This window comes from Aquarana catesbeiana, linkage group LG09 (genome assembly GCF_042186555.1).
Source record: "Aquarana catesbeiana isolate 2022-GZ linkage group LG09, ASM4218655v1, whole genome shotgun sequence".
In the NCBI taxonomy this organism is placed as follows: domain Eukaryota; kingdom Metazoa; phylum Chordata; class Amphibia; order Anura; family Ranidae; genus Aquarana; species Aquarana catesbeiana.
Genome location: NC_133332.1, coordinates 281,314,222 through 281,326,843, shown reverse-complemented (window position 1 = coordinate 281,326,843; position 12,622 = coordinate 281,314,222).

Genomic DNA, 12,622 nt, shown 5'->3' with positions numbered 1-12,622 from the left:
TGCCCGCCCTGGCAGCCGTAAAGCTGCTTGCGTCTCTTTGTTTGGGAACTTGATTCCCCTTTACTGGAGCGCGCGCTTGCGCAGTAGCACGTCACACTGCACCTGCGCAGTGCGGACGGGCAGACCCGGTGACGTCAGGGACCGCCTCCCACGCCGTCCCTGACTTCCGGGTTGGGGTGCTCTTATAGCGGCCATCCTTGGCCGCTATGTGAGCCTACAGCCCCTGGATGAGGATGCATTTAGGACCCCTATTGCTGGTAAGTGCTGCCGCCCCCCCCCCCCTCCCCCACCTGCCCTGCTTGCAGGTAGATTTCCTTCCTGCACATTTTACCCTTATTTAGTATACCCTGCTTTTAATCCCATGACCATTACTGTTACAGTTGTCATGGTAATCGCTACCAGTGTACATCCCTATCACAGCCGTTCTGGGGGATCCTTGTTATCGTCTAATAGCTGCTGGCCCTTTTGCTGTTTACCTTAAAAATTGTATCTTAAACCCATGTGTTCCAACACATCAGTACCCTAGGGGTGAGTGCCATTTTTATACTCTGTGTGCAATCCTTTCCTAACTTTCCGCCTGTTCCACTTTATTTACCCTACTGCTTTCCCCCCCCCCATTTTTCTCCCCCCCCCCCTCCTTCCCCATCCCTCCTTCCCCTCCTCCCCCCCACTTTTCCTCCCCCGCCCCCGACCCCCAACCCCCCCCCCTTTTCTCTTCCCTCCCCCTCCCTGCCCCCCTCTCCCCTCCTCCCTCCCTTTTCCCCTTCCCCCGTTTCCCTTTCCCCCCCTCCCCCCTTCCCTTTCCCCTTCCCCCCCCCCTTTTTTCCTCCCCCTCCTTCCTTTTTCCCCCCTCCCCCCTTCCTTCCCTCCCCTTTCCCCCCTCCCCTCCCCCCCCCCTCCTTGCCTCCCCCCCCCCTTCTCCCTCTTCTCGTCCTCTCTCCCCCCCTCTCCCCCCCTTTCCCCCCCCCCCTTTCCCTCCCCCCCCCCCTTCCTTCTTCCCCCAATCTTCCCTTTCCCCCCCCCCTTTTTTTTTTTTTTTTTTCCTTTTCCTCCCCTTCCCCTTTGTCCATTCACCTCCTACCCATTTCCTCAACATTTCCTTGGCCCCCTTTCCTGCACACGTTTCTAATCCTAGAGGCACACTAATGGCACTTCCTCACCTCATACTCCCTCCTAATTAATTCTCCAGTCCATATCCCTTTATCTTACCATCCTATTTATCCATTCAGGGGCTGTGTAGTCATCCCCTGTGTCCGCCACGGGGGGAATCGGTTGAGGCCGTGTACACCCACCGGGAGCCGTAGAACGGGTGAGCTCATTCTTTTTCTACCTAATTGTACATAATTGTGTAACATTTTCTCTAAATATTTGTGCTGCATTAATAATGTTATTATGAAAAAAAAAATTTTTTCTGTGTGCTATACTCATTACAATTATTATATGTTGCACTACAGATATTGCTCTCCTGAGGAAGCGGTAAAACCGCGAAACCGGTCGAGAATTCAAGCTCTATTTGTGTCTACTAACACTATGGGTTGTAATCCAATTGGTTGTATTGACTGCTTCCATTTTTAAATTACAACTGTTATGTGATATTGTTACAATTTTTTAATTATGTTTTCTATTAAAATGGAATTTTTATACTACCTTATTGCCCTCTTTCTCTACCTTTGTGTACTGTAATTTTCACTTTAGTCAGTACCGCAATAGTCCCCCCCCTTCCCCCTCTTTAGGGGTTGTTGTCCCTGTTATGGGGTATTGAGATGCAGGTCGACAGAGGCAGCTAACTGCGACCGCTCTCTACCTCATTTATAAGACTTGGAGATAACTGAGTCCCATCATTTTAGGAGCTGGTGGCCTCATGCAGTGAGGAATTTCTCTAAGTTTAGTTGGATGACTGAAAACACATAACTTAAGAAGACAGTGAGAGGTAAACCAGTAAAAGGGGCGGGGGTAAACCCCCCTAAAGTAAGCTCTAGCCCTGGCCTGGCTCAATAAAAAAATACATGACACAAGAGGGGAGTCAAAATAGCCCTGGGAAACAGTTAGGGGCAAAGAGCAAGTACCCTTATGTAGTGAATAAAAATGGGTAGAATCGGCAATCCTTGGGATTAAGTAGCTCAAATCTCTCAAAAGAAGAGCATCAGACAAATAGCGACTTCGAAAGTAGGAATAAAGAAGTTCATAGCGCAAAAAATCAACTTCCAACTAAATCTGAAATGGTGGACATGTTCTCAAAATTGGAACAGATCCTAAAGGAGGATATGGTAACTTTACATGGGGACCTGAGCCTGCTATTAAAACGGTTAAAGACATGGAAGAAAAACTGGATACTCATGTGATAGAAATAAAAAAAACGTAAGGAACAAATGAAAAAAATTACAAATGGAGCAGAGGAACATGTTGTATAGATTAGAAGACCAGGAAAACCAAAATAGGAAAAATCTAAGAATCTGTGACCTATATAGTTACATTGTTACATAGTAAGTCAGGTTGAAAAAAGACATAAGTCCATCCATCAACCATAAAAATAAATAAAAAATAATGTCAAACAATCCCATATAACTAATCCTATACCCACAGTTGATCCAGAGGAAGGCAAAAAACCCCAGCAAAACATGATCCAATTTGCTACAGCAGGGGAAAAAAATCCTTCCCTGGATCAACTTACCTATAAATGTCAGTACCCAGTTATATTGTGTGCACTTAAGAAAGAATCCAAGACTTTGATAAAGCAATTTACTGAGCTGGCCAGAACCACCTCCGGTGGGAGTCTATTCCACATTTTCACAGCTCTCACTGTGAAGAAACCTTTCCGTATTTGGAGATTAAATTCTCTTTTCCTCTAGGCGTAAAAAGTGCCCCCTTGTCCTCTGTGTTGACCGTAAAGTGAATAACTCAACACCAAGTTCACTTATATATTCGTACATGTTGATCATATCCCCCTCAATCTCCTTTTCTCAAGATAGAATAAATCCAGTTCCTCTAATCTTTTAGCATAGCTGAGTTTCTTCATGCCTCTTATCAGTTTGGTTGCCCTTTTCTGCACTTTCTCCAGTTCCCCGATATCCTTTTTGAGAACTGGTGCCCAAAACTGAACTGCATATTCCAGATGAGGTCTTACTAATGAATTGTACAGGGACAAAATGATATCGCTCTCTCTGGAGTCCATACCTCTCTTAATACAAGAAAGGACTTTGCTTGCTTTGGAATTTGCAGCTTGGCATTACATGTTATTATTGAGCTTATGATCTACCAAAACACCCAGATCCTTCTTGACTACGGCTCCCCCCAGTTGTACTCCCCCTAGTATGTATGATGCATGCATATTCTTAGCCCCGATGTGCATAACTTTACATTTGTCAACATTAAACCTCATCTGCCACATAGTCATCCAATTAGACAGTGCATTGAGGTTGGCTTGTAAATTGGAGCCATCCTGTAAGGATATTATTATTAAACTATTCCACTGCATAGTTTGGTGTCATCTGAAAAGACTGAAATGGTACTTTTTATCCAGGTCTACCAGAAACAATGCAGGAAGAGGATTTACAAAATATGACGAACAAAGTATTTTGCCCACTGATTGAAAGACCAATAACCGGAACACTAAAGATTGAAAGAGTAAACAGGATTTAAAAAACCTGCAGCTATTGCTAGGGAAACTCCAAAGATAAAGAACAGATCTGGAAGAAACTGATAACAGTTCACCCTGTGAAATATGAAGAAGCCACCCTCCAGATATTTGCAGATCTATCATCTGAAACCCTGGAAGCTAGAAGACAACTGAAGCCCCTACTGGAACAAATGAGAGCATATATTTTCCAGTATTTCTGGGGTTTCCTAGTGTGTCTAAAAGGACAGAAAGAGGGTCACTCAGCAAGACTAAAATTCCCAGAGGTGTCCTTATACACTCCAATCTGTGACAGTTTATTATATATATTTTTTGAAAACAATTAGTGAAAAACGTGGTATCTTAACACTGCTCCACCTTTGTGCACAAAGAGTCCTAGTGCAGCCCTTCACCAGTTGTGCCCTCACCTTATAGGCTTAATAAAAATGCTTATGATACAGGTTAATCCTCTGGGATGTTCCTTCTGTTGTCCTCCCTTCCTATGGTCTGTTCTTTAACTCGGGTGCTGGGTCAGCATATGGAGTACTCCTTCCTGTTATTAGCCAGTGATCTCCACTCTCATATCATCCACATGTAAAGCTTGCAATAGTGCTTTATCGTTTATATATATTTATTCAAATAAAAACAACCCCAATATATACACACTCACTGGTATATGTAACCATGTGCACTGAGACGATGGTATCACCTGAAAAATGGCTCTGCAGCACGGTTTAGCCTTATTACCTCCATCCTTTACACTGGAAACCTATGGCCTGGACACTTCCTCGTTCCCCATATGTTAGCCCTTCCGGGCCCTCCTTCTAGTTTTGTCACTATCTCGTGACTTCCTCGGGAAGATGTCGTCCCCGAGGAAGTTACGAAATAGTGACAAAACTAGTAGGAGGGACCGGAGGAGGATCAAAGGAGTTAACCTGAGACATAGAATTTTAAAAGAGGTTAAACAATATGATGCAGGGGTAGTGTTTCTTCAGGAGACACATATCTTCCATGAAACAAATGTAAAGCTGTTTCTAAAAGATAGGGGTCTGTGGTACTTTATATGAGGAGATGACGTCGTCATCAGCCTCCATCCCTATTATTTTATACAAAAGAGAACAGGGAGGCGGGACTTATACAAACAAATATAATTCAATTGCATGCACATCATAAAGTACAACATAAAACAGTTTGGTTCTATTTTAAGTAGGTATACAAAATCTTTAAAGTCACCATTCTTATTTTATATATTTCTAATGAAAGTATAGACTTTGATCTCCATCATCCTAGTAATTCACACCAACAAACAAAAATAAATAAATAAATAAATAAATTCCCTGGAACAGACAAAGATGGACCATCGTGTCCATTTTTTATTAAATTGCTCTTCTCTACCTTGCGTAATTGCAATACCTTTTTCCATAGACTATATGTCGGCTATTTTTTTTAGCCACAACGAGACCGAAGGAGGTGATTCCTGCTTCCATAGGGCTGGAACACATGCCTTAGCTGCATTTAGAAGATGAACCATCATTGAATTCCTATATTTATGCTTGAAAAATCTGAGAGATGGAGCAGGTATCTGGCAGGATCAGAACCCAGGTCATAATCAGTAAGCTGACCTATGATATCTCAGACTTTAGACCAGAATTCCCCCAGTTTCCAACAGGACCAGAAAATATGGAGCATATTACCCTCTGCCTCCCCACAATGCCAGCAAGTATTCGTCCTTTCCAGATAGATTTTATTTAACAGTGATGGGACTCTATACCACTGTGTTAGGATTTTTCAGCATAGCTCTTGATACTTACTGGCCGTTGAGGAGTAGTGGGCAAAATAAAGAATATAGCCCCGCTGCTCTTCAGAGAGTATAATGTCCAAATCTCTTTCCCATTTCTGGAGGAATCCTGGAACAAAGCCCTCAGGCTTATTAGCAGTTTGTATATCTCGGATACCCCATGGGCAGAGGGTGCTTCTACCAAACATAGATTTTCCAAAGACGTATTTGAACGGTGTGACCATTCTCCGCGAAGAAGAGAGCTAAGAAAGTGGGTAAGTTGCTGCACCTGCCACGGATCCAGTAGCAAATTAAACATCGACTATATTTCTGCCCTGGTTCTTCAAGGTAATCGCCTAAGTGGAATTTGCCTTGTCTCAAAGTTTGATGAAGTGGGGAGGACAAGGGATTATCACGGTGCCAGAGAAAAGAGATATGAAGATAAGATAGCAAATGTAAAATTACAAAAAATAACTTTATTTCACAAAGTTCAAAATTCAATACATACAGGAGACAATAAAATCATTGGCTGAGATTAACATATATATTATACATGACCACAATGCAGTAGGGTGGGCCAGGGGTGGGCGGCCTTCAAAGCAAAAGCTCAGTTTCCTACATGTTTCGCCAAAGCATTGGCTTCCTCAGGGAATGGTGAGAGCTAGTTGCAATATATAAGAATCTATACATAAAAATACAAATACAAAAACATCATATAAATAAACAATAAATAAACAAACATTGGAATGTAAGCTGATATGAACAATGATCTGTGTTGGGGTACATGGTTGGGGAACATGGCTGGACTAATTCACAAGAGCCCCAGGATCCCGAACATACCTGAAAGGCCAGACACCCGGGGGGAGGCCCGGTGGGGGGTTCCCAACCGAGGAGAGACAGAGCTGCACCATATCTATGTCTGCAGGGGCATATAAAAGACCTGCAATGAAATGTGTTATGGATTAGGAAAATGTAATGACTATGCAAGCTTGAGGTGTGTGTGAGACACATGATTTTTTAGGATATGAATGGGGTCGACGACCGTACATAAAATAAATGGGGCCTAATGGCCTCAAAAAGACTCACGCTTTAAAAACAAATTAGTTGATAAGACGGAAACGCCTGGAGATGGATTGAGAGACAAGCTTAGAAGACTGGTAAGGGTGATGGATAGTAATCTGCATAAAATAAGGGAAGGTAAAATAAACCATATGACCTGAAAAAGAAACAGTACTTTTATAAAAGGGTAAGAGGTGATGATAAAGAAGGGCTTACCCTGTTTGTATTTTTATGTATAGATTCTTATATATTGCAACTAGCTCTCACCATTCCCTGAGGAAGCCAATGCTTTGGCGAAACATGTAGGAAACTGAGCTTTTGCTTTGAAGGCCGCCCGCCCCTGGCCCACCCTACTGCATTGTGGTCATGTATAATATATATGTTAATCTCAGCCAATGATTTTATTGTGTCCTGTATGTATTGAATTTTGAACTTTGTGAAATAAAGTATTTTTTGTAATTTTACATTTGCTATCTTATTTTCATATCTCTTTTCTCTGGCACCAAGATAATCCCTTGCCCTCCCCATTTGATCAATCTTTAATTTACTTTGGGATGAGGTGCTGTATCCAAATTAACCTATCCAGCCATACCTCCATTTTTTGTCTCAAAGTTTGTTTAAAACAGCTGTCTGTATGGCCTGGGGGAAATTCTGGATTTCCCAATATTGGGTAAAGCCGGGTAATTTCCCCTTGTGTCTTAGAGAAGAGGTGGCTTTGTTGCGCCACTCTCAAAGTTGCCCCTATAAGGGGGTGATGTCATGGGGTGTCGTAGGGAATCTGGGTACAAGATTGTTCAATCGCTACCCAGGCTTTCTGTCCCCCATCTCTACACCAATCTAGTACCCTAGCAAGGTGCACTGCCTGATAATATTGAATCGGGTCTGGAAAAGCCATACCTCCCTGGGTTTTAGGCATAGCCAGGAGCTGGTAGGATAGACGTGGATGCTTTTTTGCCCAGATAAATCTAATAAAAACACTACGTAGTGATTTCAGAAAGGACCCCGGAATGACAATTGGTTGAGTCTGAAAAAGATACAATAGCCTTGGCAAGATGTTCATTTTTAGAGAAAAGCATTCCTACCCATCCATGTGAAGGGACCTCTATTCCATCTCTCAAAGTCAGAAGAAAGTTCCCGCATGGTCAGTTGTAAATTAGCTAGAAAAAGTTTTTCTACCGGGCCGCATGTACTTGTGGGGCCAAGGCAGCTGAGCTGCTCCTTGAGCCCCCGCTGCTCACCCGGCCTCTCCGCGGCTTGCTGGCTGGCCGGCCAGCCTCCATTACAGTTTGGCCGGGGGGGAGACTACAGGTCACGTTACCTGTGACCATGAAGAGGGAAGGGATCTACGCCAGACGCGGCTGCCGGACAGAGGGAAAGTGAGTGTGAGTCCCATGCGTGCGCCTGGATATGAGGAGCAGCTGCATACACAGTAAAAGAATCTATCTCTCTATTTTTCTCCTACAGCCTCTGAATGCCTGCTTCTCATTCTCTCCCTCCCGTGGGCATTCAGAGGCTGTAGGAGAAAAATAAAGAGATGGATTCTTCTACTGTGTATGCAGCTGCTTCTCCCATCCAGCTTCTTTCTACTGCCCCCTAGTGCTCTCAGGCTCCCACCATGCTCTCAGGTGCCCCCCATGCTCTCAGGCTCCCCCACTGCTCTTCGGTCCCCCCCAGTGATCACCAACTCCCCCCAGTGCTTTCCATCCCCTTTACACTCTGCCCCCCCAGAGCTCTCCAGCCCCTCCAAGTGCAAATCAGCCCCCCTATATTCTCCGGCCCCCCCAGTGCTCCCAGCCCCCCAGTGCTCTCCAGCCCTCTGTGCTCTCTAGCCCCCCCAGTGCTCATCGCCCCCCCATTATCTCCGGCACCCCCAGTGCTCTCCAGCCCTATATGCTCTCCAGCCCCCCCAGTGCTCATCGCCCCCCATACTCTCCCCCAGCCCCCCAGTGCTCTCCAGCCCTCTGTGCTCTCCAGCCTCCCCCCAGTGCTCATCGCCCCCTCCCAGTGGTCTCAGGCCCCCTGTGCTCATCAGCACCCATTTACTATCGGTCCCCCCAGGGCTCTCCAGTCCCTCCCAGTGCCCTCAAGCCGCCACAGTGCTCTTCAGCCCCCTATGCATTCCAGCCCATCTGTGCTCTCCGCCCCCCTGTACTCTCCGCCCCCCTGTGCTGTTCACCTCCCATGTTCTCTGCCCCTGCTTGTGCTCTCCAGCCCCCCGTGGTCTCCGCCCTCTCAGTGCTCCCCACCCCCCCAGTGCTCTCCATCCCCTCTGTGCTCTTCGCCTCCTGTGTTCTCTGCCCCTGCTTGTGCTCTCCAGCCCCCCGTGGTCCCCATCCTCCCCAGTGCTCTCCGAGCTCCCCTGTGCTCTCCGGCTCCCCCTAATGCTCCCCACCCCCATGCTCTTCACCCCCTGTGCTCTCTGGCCCCCCTAGTGTTCTTGACACTCCCCCGTGTTTTCCACCTCCTCTCATGCTCTCCGTGCCTCCAAGTAAATATGCCATGAGCTGCTCAGTCTAAAATGCCCGGGCCTATTTTTTTGTCCCAGTCCGAGCCTGCCCCTAAGTATGTCAGGTGGGAGGCTGCCCATGGAAAAGAGAATGAAGATTAAAGAGCTTGGACACGAGCAGGGGGCAGCGTAATATTGAGCAACTCCGATTTTTGGATATTGATTTTAAAGTTTGAAAGTGCAGTATACTGATTAAACTCACTTAATAAATTTGGCAACATGGTTTCTGGAGAGGTAATCAAAAACAGTATATTATCCGCAAAAGCTGTCGTTTTATGGTCCAACTTACCTATTAAGAAACCCTGAACATCAGTACTTCCTCGGACATATCGCAGGAATGGTTCTAAGGTTAGTATAAAGATCAATTTGGATAGAGGACATCCTTGTCTTGTGTCCCGTTACTCAAAAAAAAATATGGGGAGGTCACCTCATTAATTCTAACAGCTGCAGATGGAACCGAGTATATCACCTCTAATCATTTACTAAACGACTTCCCCACACCAATATGGGTTAAGGTCTCCTTCAAGAATGTCCAGTCCACCCTATCAAAAGCCTTTTCTGCATCGGAGGATAACAAACATAAGGGTATTTTGTGAAGATGAGCCAAATGAATAAAATTTAGGGCTCTATTATCCTTCACCTGCTTAGTAGGCATAAACCCGGCTTGGTCAGGGTGGATGACATCTTGAAGGTGAGGTTGTAGTCTTGATGCTAATATACGAGTAAAAATGTTTAAATTTATGTTTAGGAGGGAAATGGGTTGATAATTCATACAGTGGGCATGGTCCTTACCTTCCTTAGGGATCACTGTAATATGTGCCCTTAGGGTGTCTATCAGTATAGGCCGATCTTCCAAAAGAGAATTAAATGCCTTTATAAATCTGGGAGCTAAAATAGGAGCAAAGGCCTTATAGTAAGCCAGCGTATACCCGTCTGGCCCCGGGGCTTTATGAGGCTTAAGCATCTTAATCGTCCTCATATATTCATCAGATGAGATTTGGAACATTCATTGATTCGGAAGCGTCATCAAGTATTGATGGTAGGCCCGAAGAGGAAAGATATTCCCGAATTAATTGTCGCTTTTGTACCAACTGGTCAGTAGATAGATTCGTCGATAAGTTATAAAGGGATAGATAATACTCTCGAAAGACCTCTGCAACTTCCCTAGATATAAAGTGACATTTCCCTCTATCAGAATCGATCTATAGAACATAGTTTCTCCGGGAGATTTCCCTAAGTGAATGGGCCAGCAGTTTATTTATTATTTATTACCATGTTCATACTGTATATTTCTAGCCTTAAGCATCTGAATTTTAGTGTCGTGCCCAAGCAAAGATGCCAGTTTTTCTCGCTCCACCCTATGGTCTATTGCTACAGAATAAGAAAGTGATTTTTTATGCTTAGACTCTAGGTTTGCCACCAGGTTTAATTGGGTTTGGCGGACAGCTTGCCTATTTTTCCGCAATTCAGTCGCCTTTTGAATCAGCAGACCACGCATAACACATTTATGTGTTTCCCATACTGTAAATGGAGAAATGTCCTCTGTATCATTGGCAATAAAAGTTCTGGTTAGTGCCAAAGAAAGATCCTTTCGCAATGGACCTTCTTGTATCAGAGATTCGTTAAGTTTCCATGTCCCTGATCTGGTTCCAGACTTATCCAACTGAAGATCAATAAGAGATGGAGCATTGTCAGATACAGTCTGTATACCACTTGAAGAGCTCACTACCGCTGGTAATAGAGACTGAGATACCATTACATAGTCAATTCTAGAGTTACTGTCGTGTGGTACCGAATAGAAAGTATATTTCCGCTCACTTGGGTGCTGGACTCGCCAAATATTTACTAACCGTACAGTTTGAAGGGCTTTTTTTATACGTCTAAGATATGGATAAGACAGATGTGAGGAGGACTTGGAGGCGGCTAACAATGGATCAAGAGCCACTTTAAAATCTCCGCCAAGTATCAGCCCTTCTCCATAAAGCCGTGTAGAGTATTCAGAATTTCATCTAAACAGCTCAACTGCATGGTTAGGTAGATAGATAGAAGCTAAGGTAATTTGGCGGCCGGCCAGATCTCCCTTGAGAAACAAATAGCGTCCATCTTGGTCACTCCTCTGGTCAACCAAAGACCATGGAATTGTCCCAGAAAGCAGGATACTCACCCCCTCGTCTTAGAATCAGGGGCTGTACTATGAAATACAAATGGGTAACAATCATTCTGAAATTTTGGTATCTTCCCTAATTGAAAATGGGTTTCTTGTATAAATGTGACTTCACGTAGAACCGCTGTACACTTCTCCAGTATATTCAACCCATTAACATTCAAAGATAAACAGCATATATTGGTCATAGTGGGATCTAAGATCAGGAACCTGTGCACCAGCAGAGAGGGAACAAAGAAAACAAAAGAAAAAATAAACAAAACAAAAAAAAAATGCAGCAATTAACTAAAGTGGCTCCCTATTGAACCTGTGGTCCCCTGCGATCCCCTCCTAGATAAGTCCAGGAAGGGAGAGCACCGGAAGGCAAAACCTATGTAGGGGAAAGTGGAGACACAACGCCAGGGGAGGAGTCGCCCAGCCCATATCGCATATCCAAGTATCGATCCTCTATACTAAATAGCAGAAATGCTGAAGTATTTAAACATATAGCATCATATTCAACAGAGACCGAAGGTTAAGCTACCCTAATATCTCTTATTTATACGATAGGAGGAGAAAATAGGAAGAAAAAAAAAAGAGGGGGGAACCCCTATTCATGAATACATCAAAATACATCTAAATATAGCTCATATAACTCATATTAACACATGTATGAATATGTATATATAACCTACCAGCATTATCCAGCAACCTGGAGCCCCAAGAAAGACAACCCCAGGGTCTCCAGTCATAGCTTACCCTCAGCTACCAATAGGCTAAGGTTGCTATAACTCACGATAGCTTAGTTTCCACTGACCTCAGTGGAAGTATTAGCTTGACACGGATCCATCTTTCGGCTCCAGGCTACCAAAACAGCATGGTTCGCTACATACCCCTAGTTGACTTATATACGTATGAAAGAAAAAAAAATAAAATATAGAAAACTGGACTGGACTTAACCCTTATCCTACATTATATGCCTATTTTTTTTTTTATACATTTATATCGTATGTCATGTATATCATATAACCGATTTCTATCCTTATTGCCTTATTAACTCTCACACTCAACCATCTAGTAAGTCCAGTATATTCAATATCCAGTTCATCCCCCCCCCCAAAAAAAAAACGCTCCCCAATCCCACCCCAACCCCCCCCCCCCCCCAAAAAAAGTAGATTACATAATTCTATAATAGGTCACCTCCCAACCTTAGACTTAGGTTAGCATAACTAATTTAGCTAAGAGCTCTTTTTAAATTGCTTGTTCTATTTAAGAAGAAGTCTTTTCTGTTTTTTCAAAGTAGCAATATAGTGGCAATATAAGCTAAGTTACAGGAAAGTTGGAGTTAAATTCTATAGCAGTCCAGTTATCAGGAACCATGAATCAGACCGAGACAGAAGTAAAATTAAATCACACTTGTTTAATAATAATAATAATAATAAGGTAAACAGTGTAAGCATAGTCAAAACAAGCCAGAGTTTAGTAACCGGATCGGGTAGTCAGCCAAGCAAATGTCAGAGCCAG